This window comes from Trachemys scripta, chromosome 3 (assembly GCF_013100865.1).
Source record: "Trachemys scripta elegans isolate TJP31775 chromosome 3, CAS_Tse_1.0, whole genome shotgun sequence".
Lineage (NCBI taxonomy): Eukaryota > Metazoa > Chordata > Testudines > Emydidae > Trachemys > Trachemys scripta.
In genome coordinates, this window is record NC_048300.1 from 54,887,604 (window position 1) to 54,909,225 (window position 21,622).

Below are 21,622 nucleotides of genomic sequence, written 5' to 3' on the forward strand. Positions count from 1 at the left end.
TGGAGTATTGTGTCCAGTTTTGGGCCCCACACTACAAGAAGGATGTGGAAAAATTGGAAAGAGTCCAGCAGAGGGCAACAAAAATGATTAGGGGTCTGGAGCACATGACTTATGAGGAGAGGCTGAGGGAATTGGGATTGTTTAGTCTCCAAAAGAGAAGAATGAGGGGGGATTTGATAGCTGCTTTCAACTACCTGAAAGGGGTTCCAAAGAGGATGGAGCTCGGCTGTTTTCAGTGGTGGCAGATGACAGAACAAGGAGCAATGGTCTCAAGTTGCAGTGGGGGAGGTCTAGGTTGGATATTAGGAAACACTATTTTACTACGAGGGTGGTGAAGCACTGGAATGCGTTACCTAGGGAGGTGGTGGAATCTCCTTCCTTAGAGGTTTTTAAGGCCTGGCTTGACAAAGCCCTGGCTGAGATGATTTACTTGGGAATTGGTCCTGCTTTGAGCAGGGGGTTGGACTAGATGACCTCCTGAGGTCCCTTCCAACCCTGATATTCTATGATTCTATGAAATAGAGGTGGGGGAGAGGGAACATATTATTTTTAGAAATTCTTGCTGTGATGAGTATTAACCCTGAAATCAGTAAGACTGGTGGTAGGTACAACAGTTTTACTGGTTTAACTTTATTCCATCCTCTTCTTCCTTCTGATACAGTGCTTCCTGTCTGCAGTACACAGTATATTTAAAAACATAAGGATTTATGTATTGGAAAGTTCATTATGAAATGTGATTATTCCCCTCTATTTGGCATTGGTGAGACCACATCTGGAGTATCATGTCCAGTTTTGGTCCCTCCACTACAGAAAGGATGTGGACAAATTGGAGAGAGTCCAGCGGAGGGCAACGAAAATGATTGGGGGCTGGGGCACATGACTTATGAGGAGAGGATGAGGGAACTGGGGTTATTTAGTCTGCCGAAGAGAAGAGTGAGGGGGGATTTGATAGAAGCCTTCAACTACCTGAAGGGAGTTTCCAAAGACGATGGAGCTAGGCTGTTCTCAGTGGTGGCAGACGACAGAACAAAGAGCAATGGTCTCAAGTTGCAATGGGGGAGGTCTAGGAGGGTGGTGAAGCACTGGAATGGGTTACCTAGGGAGGTGGTGGAATCTCCATTCTTAGAGGTTTTTAAGGCCCAGCTTGGCAAAGCCCTGGCTGGGATGATTTAGTTGGTGTTGGTCCTGCTTGGAGCAGGGGATTGGACTAGATGACCTCCTGAGGTCTCTCCCAACCCTAATATTCTATGATTCTATGGAACCAAACAGCATAACATACTGGGTTAATTATCTTTGTATTTTATTGTGTAGTATCATAAGTTACACATTTTCTAGTTCAATTACATAAAAACATTTGATGGTAACTGATTAGACAACAAAGCTCTTAAAATAAGTTTTAGTCTTAAAGCTTTACACCTATGAAACCAAATCAAAGTAGGGTAAAATATTGACCAGCTACCTTTTGAATAACAATTAAGAAACAAAACATGCACTAGACTGCCATTTATAAGGGAAAACGTACATCACCTCCTTAATTGGAGACAATATACATCAGTCTTAAGTTATAATAAGTACTGTACCACGAATACATCTATAGCCCTTACAATGTATACTGCCATTTTCATATGTGGAAGTATTTCAGTGCTATAAAAGCTGTGATGCTGCAGGGCTCGTTCAGGTCCCAATCCAATCCCCACTGTAGGCAATGGAAAGACATCCACTAACTTTAAGGGGCTCTGGATCAGACCCTCACTGTTTACTGACAGGGTGTGATGGCTACACTTGTAAAAGAAGCCTTGCTGATGGGCTTGGTGGATTATTGCCACATTTACAATGTCTTTTCTGCAATTTTTGAAAGGCTACATTATCTACAAGCAGGAAAATTAACTCATTTGGAATCTAAAGCAAATGTGCAATAAAAAAAATCAAGAAGTTAATTCTATTTTCAGACCATTGTATACTGCCTGTCTTGGCAATATAATTGGACAAGAAGGGGGGATGAGGCGGGAGGTGCTATCATTATGCAATAACCTACAATTATTTTTATGGCAACTGCATTCCAATCTTCTTACCCAATATACACAATGCTAATGTACAGCAATGGCACAAATTACACATTCTAACAGAGTAGTAAAATTGAAACAAGTCACGCAATGTAATGTGTTTGTGAACTAGCCCACCTGATGTGACAAAGCTTATTAAAATACAAAAGCTATTCTGCTTAGTTTTTATTTTTTTTTTTTAAGTTTCTTAAAAAAAAAAAAAAAAATCTTATCTCAGCTCATTTCAGAATACCAAAGTTGTATTTGTATCAGACAGTGAGAAAATCCAAACTAAAATTATGTGGATACAGTTAGATTTTTGGTATCAGATAGCTGCATAACTTGATGGTTCTTTTTCCAGTGCTACAATTAGAAAAACAAAAAAAATGCTTAAACACTAAATAGATGTCATTAGGAATTTAGTTGATTATGACTATGAAGGATTATGATTCATATGAAAATCATAACCTATAAAAATCATCAACTGTACCGGATGAGCTCTTCCAGTGACAGATCTCATCAAGAAAATCTGCCAATAAAGTACAGACAAAGCTGGTTAAAAAAAATTCCTGTTGACTTTCAGCATATGGAGTTCAGGTGCTCCTGACACTCGCATATTTTGCATGTTTTTAGCTGCTGACTACTAAAAACAATTAGGTTGATGTGAAAATGCTGGAGCTAATAAGATTTGGCAAGCACCAAGGAAATAGCACAGATTTTTTTTTTTTTTTTTTTTTTTTACAAAATGTAATTAAAATGTTCTGTGTATGGAACACCTTTAGCTCAATATTTATTATTGTTTCACCTGTCTTGAAATGGGAACAACAAACAGTTGGATAAATGGACTAAAATGTTGTCTAGTTCCACTATAGCTTCTGTGTTGGGAGAGTGGCAGCGAACTGAGGTCTTGATGTATTGGCAGGTCCGGAGTGGCCAGGAAACCTTTCTGGATCCATGCATCAGCACTACAGGCCAATGGAAAGGATGCCAGCTCTTGCTGGCTCGAATCGTGAGCCGCTTGTGACATCCCAAACAAAGACCTGATTGAAGACCCAATGAAAGAAGTCCTGGGATTCTACCTATCCCGTAGGTAGTGGACTGCACTTTAATCGCATTCAGACCTAATGCATGGACAGTGTGAATATCTACTCCACAAATGGAAAATCAAAGAATCACAAAATTGTGACTGTGGTGAGGTAAATACTAAGCAACACATCACAGAAAACTGCCCCATTCACACTTACAGTGGCGGCATAAGGGGGATCCACCTAGCTGACCCAGAAGCGTTAAAGTCTTTCAAATCTCATGATTCAATTATATCAGACAATTGCTTTTCAAATGCCATATGAAAGAAGACTGCAGCTTCTGTACATGCTTCTGGATCTTCTGTTCAAAATGCTATTTGAAAACATGCTAAAGCAAGTTTTTCAGTGAATTGTGGCATGCATCCTTACGTCTTTTCAAATAACTGCACACTACAGGGATTATTCTTCCTCTTTTTCCAGTGATAGATGCACAGCATAGGACCCTGTATTACAGTGTGATGGTTTCAGTCCTCTTGCTCCAATACAAAGAGAGAATTAAACACCCTCTTACACCAGTTATGTGGTTTACATAGTGTTGCATTTTTACAAACATAATTAACACAAACTACAACACTGGTAAGTGAATAAAACTGTTAAATCACAAAAGTAAAGAGACTGCACTAGCAAAAGTTCCTTAGAACCCATATATTATACTCAACATTCCCACAGATTCCTTTTGTTTGTTTCATTTGAATACTCGCGAGTAAATGTACACAAGCACTATCATCATCTTTTCATGGTATTTGGTCTGTCTCATAAACAAAGTTCTACCACAGTCTTTTACACAGATTTCTAAATGATGAAATCACCGTAGGGGGAAAAAAACAACCCCAGAAAATATGTTCTTATCATTGATGATAAACCTTCTGCACTGACAGCACAGAATGCTGTGCTTGGCCCCTGGCAGTGTGTCTAGCCAATGTCAGTTATTCGTTCCACTTCTTAAAGATATGCATTGAATACCATTACTAAGTTCATAAAAGAAAAATGAAAACACATTTGTGCAAAACTAAAAATACGTACCCTTTACATATTTCATTCATATCTGATTAGTTGGAGATATAAAAGCATCTGAAAAATTATTCCGGAACTGGTCAGAACTGCATAGCTATAGTTGGGGGCAGGCCGTGGCTACCCACTGAAGCACACCAACCTTGCATAAAAAACTAGGAAATTAACACATACAACTGCATTTAGTGACCCAATTAAGCCTACATTAGGACACACCCATCCACTCCAAACCTTGAAAACACATATATAAGAAGTTAACGGAAGTCTCCTGTGTACCTTGCTGGTTCCTTGTTGCCTACAACACTGTTGATAAACTATCATTCCATAAGGCATTCACTTAGATCTCCATAGACACCAAAAAGCTATACATTCCCTAACTTTATCACCCTTACACTCAACATAAAACCTTAATGGCAACCCTAGTATTTTAAAGTAGATTAAATTCCTAAACTAACAGACTGGGTGACAGTCATATGTGCTGGTCTGTTGATATAGGAGAGTATGAGGTCATCATTAAGATTTTGTGTTAGAGTGCAAGTTTGAGGAAGATGGGGTATATATTGCTTTTCAGTACCTACTGGAGCTGGAATCCCTTTCAGAGTGTAGGAGCATATTATTGTGAAAGTGAGTGGCAAGGAACACAAGAGACTTCTCCCTTATCTTACTTCCATGGTTTCAAGACTTTGGGTTGGTGTGGTACGTCCTGATACAAGCTTTACTATCACTAAACAAAGCTTTTGTGTTACTAATACCAGCATATGTTTAAGACCACATTGCTCCTCCCAAATGGAATTGACTGATTAGTTATAAACAAAATTACATCCCCAAAACTCACTAATTAGCGCTACAGTAGAACCTCTGAGTTATGAACACCTTGAGAATGGAGGTTGTTAGTAACTCTGAAATGTTCGTATCTCTGAACAAAAAGTTATGGTTGTTCGTTCAAAAATTTATAACTGAACATTGACTTAATACAAATTTGAAACTTTACTATGCAGAAGAAAAATGCTGCTTCCCCCCCCCTTTTTTTTTAGTAGTTTACATTTAACACAATACTGTACTGTATTTACTTTTTGGTGTTGTTGGTCTCTGCTGCTGCTGCCTCATTATGTACTTCCGGTTCCAAATGTGGTATGTGGTTGACTGATCAGTTCATAACGCTGAGGTTCTACTGTCCTATGATGTAGAATGTGTGATTATAAAGTCAGACTACCCTCTCACTTGATCTAACTATTTCCTTTACTGAAAATGGAAAATTCCACAAATCTCTGTGGATAATAAGCACCCCTCCTTTCATTCATCTTCTGCTATCCAATTCAGGCCAAATAGTAAAACTGCATTATTTAAACAAGATAATGAATATCACATTTGGATCTTTTCAGCTAACCTGAAACACTACTACTACAACTTCTACTGAGACCTTAGTCAGACCAAACTCCCATTAAAAAATAATTTTGCCTGAGTAAAACTTGAGACAGGCCTTCAGGATTTGTTCCTGAAAGGTGGTGAGCCCCTCTTGTGATGTGTTAACCTCCCTCAAGCTGATGGGAGATGAGGACAATCAGCACCTCTCAGAACTGGAACTTTATGTACCACTACAAAATAATTACCAAAGACAAAGGGCTGGATTCTCCAGTCCACCAAGTTTACTTTGCACCACTTACTTAGCACAAAATGAAGTTATAATGGAGTATGATTGCCACTGGCGAACTCTCCCTGGGTAGGGGAAATCTCCATCAGCATAAAGTAGGTAGAGGCAGCTCTGCGAAAGCTGACCCACTGCAGCTATAACTGGCACCGAGGTTGGGTGAATGAGAATCAGAAAGTTGCATCTAGCTCCCTGACAGCAAAGAGCTCCCTTTGAATTCAGGTGCAATGGAGAATCAAGCTTCAATTGTTTATGAACATGATCCAACGCCCACTGAAGTCAATGGAAAGACTGCCATTGACTTCAACGGGGTCTCGATCAAGTCCTTAAGAAGGAAGTTGTTATTGTACAGAATTATGGGGAAAATGTTGCAAGGCATTTGTGTGATTTTTTCTTAAATTCACATTTTTGAAAAGCCCAAATTATTTATTAGCAACAGTAAATCAAAGATTTATTTCAGTCAAAAAATTCAAATTTTATGGGATTGCTGGGTATTCATTTCAACAGTCATAAAAGCATGGCTTAAGTTATTTGAAAAAAAACAACCTGCAAATATTTCCTTTTGGATTAGAATAGGACAGCAGGGTTCCCATGAATACTTTACAGCCTTTCAATTACAGCACAATTATTTATAACTTTACAGCCAGAGATCACAAGTTTAAGCAAAAGATTTTATTTCTAAAAGCTGCTAAAAATATGTGATTTCTGGAAAACTAAAATCACTAAAAAAGCTACACAATTCTGAACCATTCCTTCAGAGATTCTGCACAGAATCCTTATCCTGGAGTCAGCCTCCGTATTTATATTCATTTTGAAAGAATGTAGGGTGAATTAATAACCGCTACAGTACTTTGAACTTGCTGAAATAGGATGTTATTGATCAATATCAGTCTAACAGTGTTGCCTCATAACTCAGCATGGCCAGAAAACAAATTAAAAATAAATGTCAAAATTTTCCAATTTCTACCTCAGTAAACAGAATTTTAAAATCTTTCGTTGCAAAATAGATGCCTAAAAGATGCTAGCAAAAGAGCTGGTAAAGAGGAACTAACAAAATATTTCAAACCCTAACTTTACAGGGGGAAATATATATCTACAGATATACCTACATTTTCAAAATACACAGCTAGCCACCTTTCCTAAGAGTAGAGGAGAAATTAACCATGCCACTTAAATAATATTTTTTTCAAAAGTCTTCTTTTCAGAGATCATCAGAAAAATATCCTATATGTAAATACCTATATCTTATCCAGTCATAATACCATAATCTCCAACTATTTCCTTAAAGCTCCTTTTCCATGATTACAATGTTCGATTCCCTTGCAAAACACTTTAATTCTCTCTTTAAAACCTCACAACAGTTACCATTTCCAAAGTGTCTCTGACCTCTCTGTCTTTCAAGAGTCACCAGTAGTAGGTTAGGCAGCATATATTGAACCTTGGGCTTGATCCTGAAGTTGTTTCAATATGTGTAATATTCACATCTTGCAGTCAGTGAGGATTTTGCATAAGAAATAAGCGCATGATTGGGTACAAAGCTCTCATGTTCAATTCAGTAAGTAAAAAGTATAGCTTTGCAAAGAAAAAATATGGAAATGTGTCTTTGCTGCAAGTGCGTTTTCATTATATTCAAACCTTTCTTTCTGAACCATTCTTTTGTTTGTAATATACAAGATCAGATGCTTTTTATTTGCTTCTAATATGAAGCAATATGCCTACAAAAATCCCACAATCATAGTATGTTAATCTCTATTAATGATCCCAATGATGGCTGTTATACTTTCAGTCTGCAAGAATTGGATCGGTTTTTACATCTGGAAGAGAAAATTGTCTAAGACAGCACCTCTAGTAGGTACAGTTTCATGTGGATCTTATTGGCATTCGTACTTTTATTTTTATACCCACGACTGTTCTTAGAATTCAGGAAGCCAACTGAACTCAATTCAAAATTAATACAGTAACTTTAAACATGACCTGTTCCTTCAGTCTCCCTGATACTTAAAACTCCATTTATATTTGACCATCATTTCAAATTGCTAGTCTTTGATGAAGAAAATTGCTCTCATCACAATTGATGGAAAGTAGATAGCATACATCCCCATGAATCAAGAGGAGACTGTACCCCAAAGATTTAGTAGCACTACTAAGAGTCTTCTCAACAATGCAGCTCTTCAAACAAGAGTATAACCTTTCAATGCAGAGCTTTGAAGAGACATGTACTGTATGTGTTTAGCTAGTGAGAAACTGGTGAGAATTCAGAGAAGAGCACCAAAAAAAAAATCAGGAGTCTAGAGGACTGATTTATGACAAAAGATTAAATAACTACAGCTTAGTTTAGGGGACAGTGTGTGTTTGTGTGAAGGAGTGGAAATGAAGGGACAGAAAAGAAGAGACATAGGACATGTTTACACTGCAGCTGGGGGTGTTATTTCCAGCTCAGATATAGACATGCACGTGCTGGCTTTCATCAAGCTAGCATGCTAAAAATAGCAGTATAGCCATGAGGGCACAGGTGGTGGCACAGGCTAGTTGTCCAAGTACATACACAGGTTCTTGGTTGGGACCGTACTCCAAGCAGTTAGCCTGTGGTGCTGTCATTGCTGCTACAGCCACACTGCTATTTTTAGCACATAGCTCAATGACAGCTAGCGCATGTACGTCTGCCTGAGCTGGAAATTTCACCTCCAGCTGCATCCTATAAATATTTGAAAGGTATAAACACAAAAGAGGGAGTGGAATTATTAGGCATAATAAAAGAGTAGAACCAAGATAATGGGAGATTAAATTACAAAATAGAAAATGTAAGTCAAGTATCAGGAAATACTTCCTAATAGTGAGATCTACTACGACTGCAGAAGAGACTCTCCAGGGAAGTGGTGAAAACTCCATCATTTAGGTCATTTAAAATTAGATGGGGGAAAAAACGGCAATAAATTTTAATAGGAAACAATTTTGCTTTGGCAGGAAGATGGCCTAGATTAACTAATAAGCCTTCTCCATATGATCCAGGTAACCCTTTAACCTCAAGCAAACACAAACTCTTACCCAGTTTAACTCTACTTTACAGTTCACCATTAAAAACTCTTAGAGCTTATCTTCACTAGGAAAAAGGTGTACTTTTAACACAATAACTAATAGGTGTTAAAATCCTAGTGAAGACTAGCCAGTTGTAGTTTTAACATGTGTTATCTTGTTGAGATAAACCTTTGTGAGGACCCTAGGGTTTACCTTGACAAGATAACACATGTCAAAACTACAACTGCCTTGTCTGTGCTAGGATTTTAACACCTACGGGTTTACATATCTTAAAAATGTATCTTTTATCTTAGTTTAGACATGATTTTATAGGAGCTTCCTCCTCCTTTAACTTCACTATTCTAATATAATTCACTATTTGGTGTTCTTTTGAAGACTAGCAGGATTAACGGTAGTTAAATATTTGAACTGGATAGGAACACAAGATGACTAGCAACTATTGGGTAAACATGAGGGTCTAAAAAAGGAGTTGTGGAAATTAATTCTGCGGGATCACAAGTCCCATTTCCCATGGCCAGAAGGAAGGTGGGTCTGATATGGTGCCAGAAACAGAGAATAAGTGTGGGGGAGATGGGAGAATGGAGATGACCCAAGTGACAGGACAAATAATCAGGGTTCAGGCATGAACATACCTGCTGGGAGAGGACAAAGAAAAAAAATACTTTTAGACATCTTGCAGGCTTTTCATTAGCAAAACCACATAAAGCTATAACTTATATTCAACTGCTCAACCATTTAACTACAGTTAACTCTTAGGGTATGTCTACACTGCAAAGAAAGAGCTGAGGTGCAGAATCTTAGAGCCTTGATCAATTGACTCAGACTCATGGGCTGTAGGGCTAAATGTAACAATGTAAATGTTCCCAATCCGGCCTCGGATCTGAAACCCTTCCCTCTCATCAGAGATCAGAGCCTGGGCACCAGCCTGAGCAGGAACGTCTACACTGCTATTTTTAGGCCCTTAGCCCAACCCCTAAGAGCTCAAGTCATTTAACCCAGGCTCTGAGATTCAACGCCATGGGCTTTTCTTTAAATCTTTAGCTTCTAGTTTGATTAGTGACTTGTTTGATAAAACACACCCATAAACTTTAAAAAGAAGTACAGGTCCATGAAAAATGCAGACTTGAGAGTCAGTCTACTAAGCGTATTCCTTCACTGTTGTTAACTTGGGTGATAGGCAACTGGAACTGACTGCCTGGGTTAACCTAGCCTGGTTGTGGCTACACTGCAAAACCATGCCCAAGTTACTGTGCCCTCACTGGTTCTCTATGCACCCATGTGTGTCTCCAGGACTTCGGAGGGCTTAGGCATGGTTATTTGTCCTGCAGTAAGCTGAGCCATTCTACGATTCTTTCCTTCTGCACATACGGGAGGAACTACGGAAAGGCAATGGAGGACCATCAACACTCAAATGATTAGCCTGCATCCTCATTGCAAACTGAGCAGGTTACCAGCCTGAGTGAAAGCAGGACTGAGCTCTAAATCATGTCCCCAGATAGATCAACTAGTCTGAGTTTAAAGCATCAAACATGGGTGAGAAGATTTTGCATGTGGCTGAGAGTGCGGTTAGAAGAAACACCCAAGTAACAACCCAAGTTAACTCTGCAGTGAAGACACATCCAAAGAGAGTGCAAATCAGTTTGAAATTTCCATTCTGTTTTCTTATTTTTAACCTAATCTATTTCCCTGTGACAAGATAGATGTCTACCACTCTTTTTTCAGCCATTATCAGAATGGAAAGTCATTTAGATTCCATGAATGAGGAGGCACTACAACACACAGCTTATTAAATCACTTTGCAATCATTTAAAAGACACAGCACTAAGAAACATTGGCTTCAGGCTACAACACAACAATACGAACATGCAATCCTGCATTCACTTCTGTAGTTCACACATTAAGCTGTCATTATGTTTGTAACCCATTTATATGTCAAATTCTGTCTGTCCTCTCACCTCTTCATGTAATTTATTCATATCTTTTCTTCCTACATTGAACGTTTAAATGAATTCTACAGCATTTATCAACATTCAGTGGACTGTGCATAAACCAACATAATAACTAACAAGAGAGCATTGAATGTAAAATAATTTTTTATTACAAAGCCCCAAGGCCTATTTATTATGTCCCAAGGGTCTCATTCACAAAAACATGCCTTACCCAAGGGCAGGATAAGAACTGCAAATTATTTCTGAATAACTGAACGTGCCCTGGCTACTCTAATTCACAAAAATGTTTCAGGCACCGTCAGGATTCATAAACTACAAGAGCGCTGTTCCAACCCTACCTTCAAATACATCCTATAATTACAGGTGGAGCTGCAAGTGGTGGCAGGGGAACAGGGGCAGAAGGGTCTCAGCCCAGTTGACCACCAGAGCACACATCCCACTAGAACCTGGAATGGAACTCAAGATTCTTGAGTCTCATTATTCCTCTCCTGCTAGCAAGAATCTGTGAAAACAACTAGTAAAATGTGTCTCTCATCTGGTCCACATAGACAGTGGCAACTTACTACTGCTATCAGTTACTCTGTTGGCTCAAGTGACATGTTTTTTCAGTTTGCTTTTTTAAAAAAACAGTGGAAATTTTATAAAAAAAAATTACTGTAAAGTTGCAAAGCCAAGCACTCACAAGTTAGGAATGCTAGAAGTAAGGTTGGCCTGTGTAACCTTATTCAGCCCTCTCAAATGTATGCATTATGATACGTTCTTTCTTTACATTATTATATACTATTTTTTCCACAGGACCACTGCCTCATTCAATGCACAGAATAGACTGTGCTGTGGAGATGAACCAGGGTTATGTAGTGAAGGAGACTGTTGTCTGCAGGATCCCTGTTCATTTGTTGCAGGGGTTGGAATGTGTGTAGTGAATGACTCTAGGAAGTGCAAGAAGAAGAAAAAAATGGTATCACACTTAAGGCACCTGAATGCGGCCCTGGAGAATCAGATTCTACCATTTACTGCCTCTGGCACAGGGTTCCTGTGATGACAGGTAAGACATATAAACCAGACCTTTCACGGGGGGTCGCTTATTGTGCTCCTTATTTTCTGGAAGCCCAACTCAAGACACTGAATTCTGATTTGCAGAACTGCCAAGCCCTCACAGTTGCAACTGAAGTCAGTGGGAGCTGTGCTATATAATGGTAAGTACTCTAAAAAAATAAAGTCCTAGGCATCTCAAATAGGTACCAAAATTAGTGGACATTTTTGGCTTGAATCTTTCAATGTCTCAACTCTCCATCTATAAAACAGGGATAATACAACCACTTCACCTCAGAGGGCTGTTCTGAAGATAAATTAATTCATATTTATGAAGCATTCAGATATTATAGTGATGAGCACTATGGGGAAGTCCTTGAAGAAAGCAATAATTCTGTATTCAAAGCAGGATTTGAACAGAATGTAGTAAAGTTGCAGTAAAGTAAAGTTGCACAGGCAACTTTAATTCTGCTTGACAGTGCAACCGTAACACTCTTTTAATGTAAATTTTTGTATGTAATGCTATAATATAACCCAAGAAATAGAAGTAGAACAAGTGCCAAACTTTCCCTTTGCTTTAATCCAGTGAAAGTCACAGGTCCCTGAGGATTAGGATTAGAATTAGAACTACAACATATTTTGCACTTTTGCTGCCATGTAGCATGTTATTTTTGACCCATCTCTTTCCTCACTCTGTAATGAGACACTTCAGGCCACCATCCTGTATATGAGATCATCCAGAGATGTCAAAGAAGGTTTTGGTGTAGGCTGGTGGCTGGATGTGGCTCTGTAATCTTAAGAAAAAATGAGTCTTTACATTTCATTTTCCTTTTTGTGAGGGGATCAGAGAGTGGCTCTGACTAAAATTTTCCAAAGCACCTAAATGAATTTGGTACCTAAGTCCCATTTTCAAAACTGATTTATGCACTTAGCAGCCTAAGTCTCATTGAAAGTCAACAGAATTTAGAGTTAGGACTTGTCTAGACGAATAGTTAGTGCACAGCACTTTCCTATTTGCTGGATTGCTGAAGCCCAATCCCACAATCAGTCCCTTATTTGTATTGATTCAGATCAAAAGCGCATCCAGGGCCAGCTGACACTCAGTGCCCCTTCCCTTAGGAGTTGGTAAAGTTCCTCTTACACCCTGCCTGTTTTTCAAAAGGCAGAAAAGAGTCTCTGACTCAGGAGACCATGACTATCTGGCTCGGCTATCCAATACACTAAAGTACTTGCTCTTTTCTGATTTGCATGGTCTCCAGCAAGTTCCACTTTCATCAGGAACCCTTTCCCCTATAGCTGGGGAGTCAACTATGCACTGAGTTCATTTCTAAGTCTCATTTTTTTAAATACACCCCAGCGATTAGCCTACTTAGCAAACGTTTCCCAGAGCAAAAGAAGAGAGAGAATGGGTATCAGATTTTTTTAAAAAATCCAATTGCCATGTATATTTAAATTAAATATTTTAGATCTATTAATATTAATATATTTCTATATTAGATTTTTGAAAAGTTTCCTCCAATATTTCTCCACCACTTTTGAATAACTATCTCATCTGGATATTTTGGGAAAGTCCTGGTGAACTGATCTGATCTCTCAGTGAAAGATGGATAAGTTATTATTCCTGATGTCCATTTAAGAGGGGGGGTGAGGGGAAGCTAAGCCTATGAAGACCTGAAGTTCTGAAGGCTAGGTTACTGTCAACAGTAAAAGGAAGCAACCAAATCTCATTGCAAACCTATCATGTTATTTGGGCTTGGCTGGCACAGGCATTCATTTGAGCTCAATCTTGAGTGCATGTGCAGTGAGTTGCAAACTTCTACTCCCAGCCTAGGAACCAAATCCATGGTCCTACACTAAAAATCAATAGGAGCAAGAAGGAAATCACTATGATACAGGATGCTCTCTCCCCAATTCTCAGATGTCTGTCTGCCTCCATATATATACACATTTGCATTTATAATCACTAGAGTCTTTGCCCAATGCTCAGCTAAAGGATTACATATTATGCACCTATGAAAATAATAAATTGAGATGTTTTCATATTTACAGACTATATATTATATGCTCTGTCTAGTTTAAGGAAGATGGAGGCAATTTCCACAGTGCACAGGGCCACAATACTCTTTAATCCAGCCATCTACTAACAGTCCATGTGGCCCCTGCTAATGCAAACTAGAAGTTCCCTAATGTGCTTTGTGTACTGCTGTTAGGAAGGGGTCCTGAACCTTTTTCTGTTGCAACAGTGTCATAGTGTGGAAAATAGGGCTATCAAGCAATTTAAAAAATGAATTGCGATTAATTGTGCGATTAATTGCACTGTTAAACAATAATAGAATACCATTTATTTAAATATTTTTGGATGTTTTCTACATTTTCAAATATATTGATTTCAATTATAACACAGAATACAAAGTGTATAGTGCTCTCTTTATATTTATTTTTGATTACAAGTATTTGGACTGTAAAAAAAAAAAAAAAAGAAATAGTATTTTTTCAATTCATCTAATACAAGTACCATAGTAATCTCTTTACCATGAAAGGTTTCAGAGTAGCAGCCGTGTTAGTCTGTATCCGCAAAAAGAAGAACAGGAGTACTTGTGGCACCTTAGAGACTAACAAATTTATTAGAGCATAAGCTTTCGTGGACTACAGCCCACTTCTTCGGATGCATATGCATCCTGTTCTTCTTTTTACCATGAAAGTTCAATTTACAAATGTAGACGTATGAACAAAAAAAACTGCATTAAAAAAAAAATTTAAAATTTTAGAGCCTGCAAATCCACTCAGTCCTACTTGTTCAGCCAATCGCTCAGACAAACAAGTTTGGTTACAATTTGCAGGAGCTAATGCTGCCCGCTTCTTGTTTACAATGTCACCTGAAAGTGAGAACAGGCGTTCTCATGGCACTGTTGTAGTTGGCGTTGCAAGATATTTACATGCCAGATGCACTAAAGATTCATATGTGTCTTCATGCTTCAACCACCATTCCAGGGGACATGCGTCCATTCTGATGACAGGTTCTACTCAATAACAATCCAAAGCAGTGCGGACTGACACATGTTTATTTTCGTTACACTGGTCTACAATTTTTGAGAAGTCGTCTGCTTCAGAGATAAAATGTGCTATTTATTATGTATTTTGATGTGCTGAATTCAAATATGACAATTAAAACAACTGATTGGCTACTGTTTCTAAGATATTTAAGTTTTTACATTTTATGTCTATATACATTGTGTAGATAGTAGAGTTTTAATCATAAATTGTAAACCTAGGTCTTTTCATGTGTTTATGGTTGCTTTACATGATAATATTTCACCTGTCCTGTTTATGTAACACTTTAAAAATCAGCAAAAGGGTTATATAAACTAAATTTATTATGAAACAAAAGGCAAAAAACTATTATGTACATAGTTTAGTCCTATTCAGCGTCTACTCGGCGCTTGTTGGCTTGTCTCTTGTATTCATTAAATGGAGCATCTCTTGTCATTGTCCAGCAATAGTCTGCAAGCATTGATGGGCTCCATTTGCCCTGATAGCGTTTCTCCATTGTTGCAATGTCCTGGTGAAATCACTCGCCAGTGCTCGTCACTCACTGCTCCGCAGTTCGGTGGAAAAAAGTCTAGATGAGAATGCAAAAAATGTATCTTTAGTGACATGTTGCAACCAAGGCTTTTGTATGCCTTGAGGAGGTTTTCCACCAACAACCTGTAGTTATCTGCCTTGTTGTTTCCGAGAAAATTTATTGCCACTAACTGGAAGGCTTTCCATGCCGTCTTTTCCTTGCCACGCAGTGCATGGTCAAATGCATCATCTCGAAGAAGTTCACGAATCTGAGGACCAACAAAGACACCTTCCTTTACCTTAGCTTCACTTAACCTTGGAAATTTTCCATGGAGGTACTTGAAAGCTGCTTGTGTTTTGTCAATGGCCTTGACAACGTTCTTCCTCAAACCCACCTTGATGTGTAAGGGTGGTAACAAAATCTTCTTTGATTCAACAAGTGGTGGATGCTGAACACTTTTCCTCCCAGGCTCCAATGACTGTCGGAGTGGCCAATCTTTCTTGATGTAGTGGGAATCTCTTGCACAACTATCCCATTCGTAGAGAAAACAGCAGTACTTTGTGTATCCAGTCTGCAGACCAAGCAAGAGAGCAACAACCTTCAAATCGCCACAAAGCTGCCACTGATTTTGGTCATAGTTTATGCACCTCAAAAGTTGTTTCATGTTGTCATAGGTTTCCTTCATATGGACTGCATGACCAACTGGAATTGATGGCAAAACATTGCCATTATGCAGTAAAACAGCTTTAAGACTCGTCTTCAATGAATCAATGAACAGTCTCCACTTATCTGGATTGTGAACGACGCTGAGGGCTGCCATCACACCATCGATGTTGTTGCAGGCTACAAGATCACCTTCCATGAAGAAGAATGGGACAATATCCTTTTGACGGTCATGGAACATGAAAACCCTAACATCACGTGCCAGGAGATTCCACTGCTGTAGTCTGGAGCCCAACATCTCTGACTTACTCTTGGGTAGTTCCAAATGCCTGACAAGGTCATTCAGTTCACCTTGTGTTATGAGGTGTGGTTCAGAGGAGGAGGATGATGGGAGAAAATGTGGGTCCTGTGACATTGATGGTTCAGGACCAGAAGTTTCATCCTCTTCCTCGTCTGACTCAAGTGAGAATGATTCTGGTGCATCAGGAACCGGCAGTCCTTCTCCATGGTGTACTGGGCGTATAGCTGATGGAATGTTTGGATAATGCACAGTCCACTTTTTCTTCTTTGACACACCTTTCCCAACTGGAGGCACCATGCAGAAGTAACAATTGCTGGTATGATCTGTTGGCTCTCTCCAAATCGTTGGCACTGCAAAAGGCATCGATTTCCTTTTCCTGTTCAACCACTGGCAAAGATTTGTTGCACAAGTGTTGCAGCATATGTGTGGGGCCCACCTCTTGTCCTGATCTCCAATTTTGCAGCCAAAATAAAGGTGATAGGCTTTCTTAACCATAGTGGTTATACTGCGCTTTTGTGATGCAAAAGTCACTTCACCACAAACATAGCAGAAGTTATCTGCACTGTTCACACAAGTACAAGGCATCTCTGCTCACTTTGCCTAAACAGAAATGTGTCCCTTTGCAAAATCAAACACTGAGAAATAAGAGAGCATGACACTATATGATTTCTAGAGCTGATATAGGGTAATTTGTTCAGCAGAGTGATGTAAGCTTCGTTATGATTGCATCATCCATGACTTCTAGGAATAACATGATGCAATTCATATCATGTATGACGCAATACCAGCTTCAGATTGCATCATTCATTGTTTTGCCTAAAAAGCAAGTACTGTCCAAACACAGTCATAGATTTATTCATAGATCCAATCAAAGATGTATTTTAGTCATTTCTGGTTTAAATTGAGATCCCTACCCTTTATAACTCACTTATCCTCCGCCATTCCCAAGTCAAGGGTTGTATATCCTGACCCAATAGCATATCTTGAAAACTAGAGCCAATCAACAATTTTAAGCATCATTTTCATTCTCAGTGACCCAGAATTAGTAAAGTTTGACTACATTTATTTCAGAAGCATTTTGGCTGTAGAGCAGTGTTATCTGAGTCAGATGCCACCAGCACAAGGTTGATTTTCTTTTTTGGTGGTTCGGGTTCTTTAGTTTCCGCATTGGAGTGTTGCTCTTTTAAGACATATGAAAGCATGCTCCACACTTCATCCCTCGCAGATTTTGGAAGGCATTTCAGATTCTTAAACCTTGGGTCGAATGCTGTAGCTATCTTTAGAAATCTCACATTGGTACCTTCTTTGCGTTTTGTCTAATCTTCAGTGAAAGTGTTCTTAAAATGAACAACATGTGCTGGGTCATCATCCGAGACCGCTGTAACATGAAATATATAGCAGAATGCGGGTAAAACAGAGCAGGGGATATAAAATTCTCTCCCAAGGGGTTCAGTCACAAATTTAATTAACACATCATTTTTTAACGGGTGTCATCAGCATGGAAGCATGTCCTCGGGAATGGTGGCTGAGGCATGAAGGGGCATACAAATGTTTAGCATATCTGGCACATGAGCACCTTGCAATGCCGGCTACAAAAATCCCATGCAAACACCTGTTCTCGCTTTCTGGTGACACTGTAGATAAGAAGAGGACAGCATTATCTCCTGTAAATGTAAACAAACTTAGCGATTGGCTGAATGAGAAGTAGGACTGAGTGGACTTGTAGGTTCTGAAGTTTTACATTGTTTTGTTTTTGAGTGCAGTTATGTAACAAAAAAAATCTACATTTGTAAGTTGCACTTTCATAACAAAGAGATTGCACTACAGTACTCGTATGAGGTGAATTGAAAAATACTATTTATTTTATCATTTTTACACTGCAAATATATATATATAATCAAAAATAATATACAGTTTGATTTCAATTACAACACAGAATATAATACATAGGAAAATGTAGAAAAACATTCAAATATTTAATACATTTAAATTGGTATTCTACTGTTTAACATTGTGATTAAAACTACGATTAATTTTTTTGAGTTAATCATGTGAGTTAACTGCGATTAATTGACAGCCCTAGTGGAAACATATGAGAAACGCTGTTTTAGAGAATATATGTATAGCATTTGTTTAATGCAAACAACATAGAAAATAGGACTCTGAGTTGATTCTGGAAAGTGTCACAAAGAAGCCACCATTCCATGACTTTTAAACATTATAAATTTAGAGACAAGCTAGTAAAATTCTAAACACCTAATCCCTCCTTTGCCCATGCTGTGATGAGGATCAATCAGAAGGCTGACAACTGTAGCTTCCATTCTAGGAATCCTGTCTGCAAGGATAGAATTCCACGGTATAGGCATGGGGAACAGGCAAAGAGCAGCACAAGTCACTAGCTAATACATGCTATTCACTAAGCATGCATGCTTGGACAAACAGAGAGTGGGACATGTTTTTAAGTTAGCAAATTGTGTCCTTTTACTTGCAGTATGCAGTCCCCAGTTCAGAGCACATGGGAATATCCCATGAAGAGATCCTGTCCTGCTGCTTGCATGGAATGGGAAGATGGTACCTTTAGACTCTTTCCCCTTAGCATTCACTTGCAGCATAGAGAAACGTCTAAGCTCTAACATGGCTGAGCAATAGATCAGCTACTTGTCTAGGAATATTATATACCAATCAAGCTCTAGATTTTTTGAGAAATGGATTAACCACTATTCATATTCTCCTCCAAAAAATTCTGCAAGACCTTGGTAGGATGATTCACATCTGAAGCAGTTTTGTAAACAGAGAGAATGAGGGGGAGTAGCAGACACTTAACCAACAGAGGAAGTCTAGAGTACGTGGACACAGTGAACATAAATGAACTCAGAACCCTTTGGAGGTGACTGGGCTCATTCAATTAACAATGCACTTTCTAAAAACTGCCAAAGTAATGATGAATGTGGTACTGAATGTAAAACACATATCGTTCTTGCAAAGCATCAATGATGGGCTCCATGCTCCAGGAAAGATGTGGGAAAAATTGGAGAAATTCCAAAAAATTAAAGGTCTAGAAAACATGATCTAGGAGAAAAGACTGAAAAAATTCGGTTTGTTTAGTCTGGAGAAGAGAACACTGAGGGGGGACATGATAACTGTCAAGCACGTAAAAGACTGTTATAAAGAGAAGAGTGATAAATTGTTCTCCTTATCCACTGAGGACAGGACAAGAAGTAATGGGCTTAAATTGCAGCAAGAGAGATTTAGGTTAGATACCAGGAAAAAGCTTCCTAACTGTAATGGTAGTTAAGAACTAGAACAAATTACCTAAGGAGGTGGTGGAATCTCCACCATTTGAGGTTTTTAAGAACAGGTTAGACAAACACCTGTCAGGGATGGTCTAGATAATACTTAGTCCTCCCTCAGTGCAGGGGACTGGACTAGAGGCCCTATAAAGGTCCCTTCTAGTCCTACGTTTCTATTGTTTTTCAAATGAATAATAAGCATTCCCAACGTTAGAACACACTCCAGATTGTCACACAATAACCCAGCATAGCTTTATCTAATAAATATTTATTCTTAGTACTAGCACCAAAACATCCTTTCTTCCAGTATCTCCAGAAGCTCCTCATTCATTTCAGGATTGAGTGGAAAACTTCTCTCCTCACTCTAACACCCTCTTTGGGCTTGTTCAACTCTACTTTTATGGATCCTATCTGTCTCTACTCCACTTATTTAATCATTAGTCTTCTCTCAATCTGTATAACATTCTACTGAAAGTGTAAGAGCCTTCTTTTCTACAAATTCTTACATCTGAAATAGCATTCTTCTATTTTTCTACTTTATGTGCACTCCACTCTCTTGTTGTTTTCACCTGAGATTTGAAAGCAACTGCCTTTAATGTTGCTTATAAGGTCACCAAGAAGTGCAATCTGCCACACAGTAAATTTACTGAAGCACCAGAGAGCTATTTACGGAACAGAATTATATATCATATTTCACACCTAATGGAATGGATATGAGCAAGCACTCGAAGAAGAACTACATTTTTGGGGACCTTCACTATAACCTCTTAATTTCTCTGTCCTCTTCTGCTACTATTTAATTCTAATTACACAAATTGACCTCTACTTGGGAAAAGCCAATTTGGGGAAATTAAGCTCTACTAGTTCACACAGAGAGTTTATTTAGAATTGTCTCAGAGTTTGTAGGTTTTCTCCCCCCTTCTATCTCACAGAACTGGCCAGCATTTTGTCCCCCCAATCCCATGGATTACTAGAAATCTGCAGAAACCATATCCATCTGTCCAAAGGCCTTCTGTTCTGTCCCCAACCCAAAGTAGAAGTTTCAGATCTGGGTCCCCTCCATTTCTGGAAGTGGAGGGGACCTCTCAGACCAATAATATTTAAAGCTCTGTAAAGTTCTTTGAATTCTGTCCTGTATAGAAAGTGTCATACATAATGAAGTTGTATTTATCATATACACTTTGGAGAAAAAGGAGAAAAAACACAAAAGGGAAAAAATATCCTTTTACCAAAATAAAGATAATATTTATGCCAAAATTGTATTTTATTGCTTTAATAAACTGCTTATAACTATTACTAAATACATATTCACATGATCTTAAATAGATGCCTAACTGAGACAACTGAATGATACAAGCACAGGGGTGCCGAGGTAAACATATTGCTGTTCTGGAATAGAAAAGTAATTTGTAGACCTAAATTTACTCTACTTCATACTCATTTTTCAAGTTCTTCATTTTGTTTTACTATATGTATTTTTTGCAATAAGGCTAGGTCCAGGGGATCTGCTGTATTGTGCCAGACACCATCCCTGCTTGGGTTGTATAACCCAGGGTGCGTAACGAAGAGTTAGTCGACTGTAAATTGAAGATGAAGGTTTAATGAAGCACACACTTGACTCAGGAAAAGTACAGTGCATGTATTTTCTTGAGTTAATCACATAAAAATCTCTCATAAATAGTGCCTGCACTTTCAATGCCTCAAGCCCTTATTTAAATACTCTACTCTACAGAGAAAGCTCATTTTTTGCATGTAGTACACGTGCACACAGCACAGCTCTTATTGGCACCTAAACCACAAAGAACAGGGATGACGAAAAACAGCTACAGCAAACCGTTACTTATTAGGCAAAAATCACCATCCATTCCATCCTGACAGCTGCGCAGATTTAAAGGTTATATTTGAATTAATTCTTGCATTGCTTTTCTGATGTTGGTGATAATACCACGTTATCATTATATCACAATTGGCTGCAGTTTTATGTGAGTAGGAAGAAGGGATGT

At 38.6% G+C, this 21,622-nt stretch overlaps 1 protein-coding gene across 1 annotated transcript in view; it reads right to left on the reverse strand.

The window, feature by feature from the left end:
• Positions 1-21,622, reverse strand: part of BABAM2 (BRISC and BRCA1 A complex member 2) — a 324,027-nt gene that overhangs the window by 186,292 nt on the left and 116,113 nt on the right. The gene's annotated exons all lie outside the window — the stretch shown is intronic.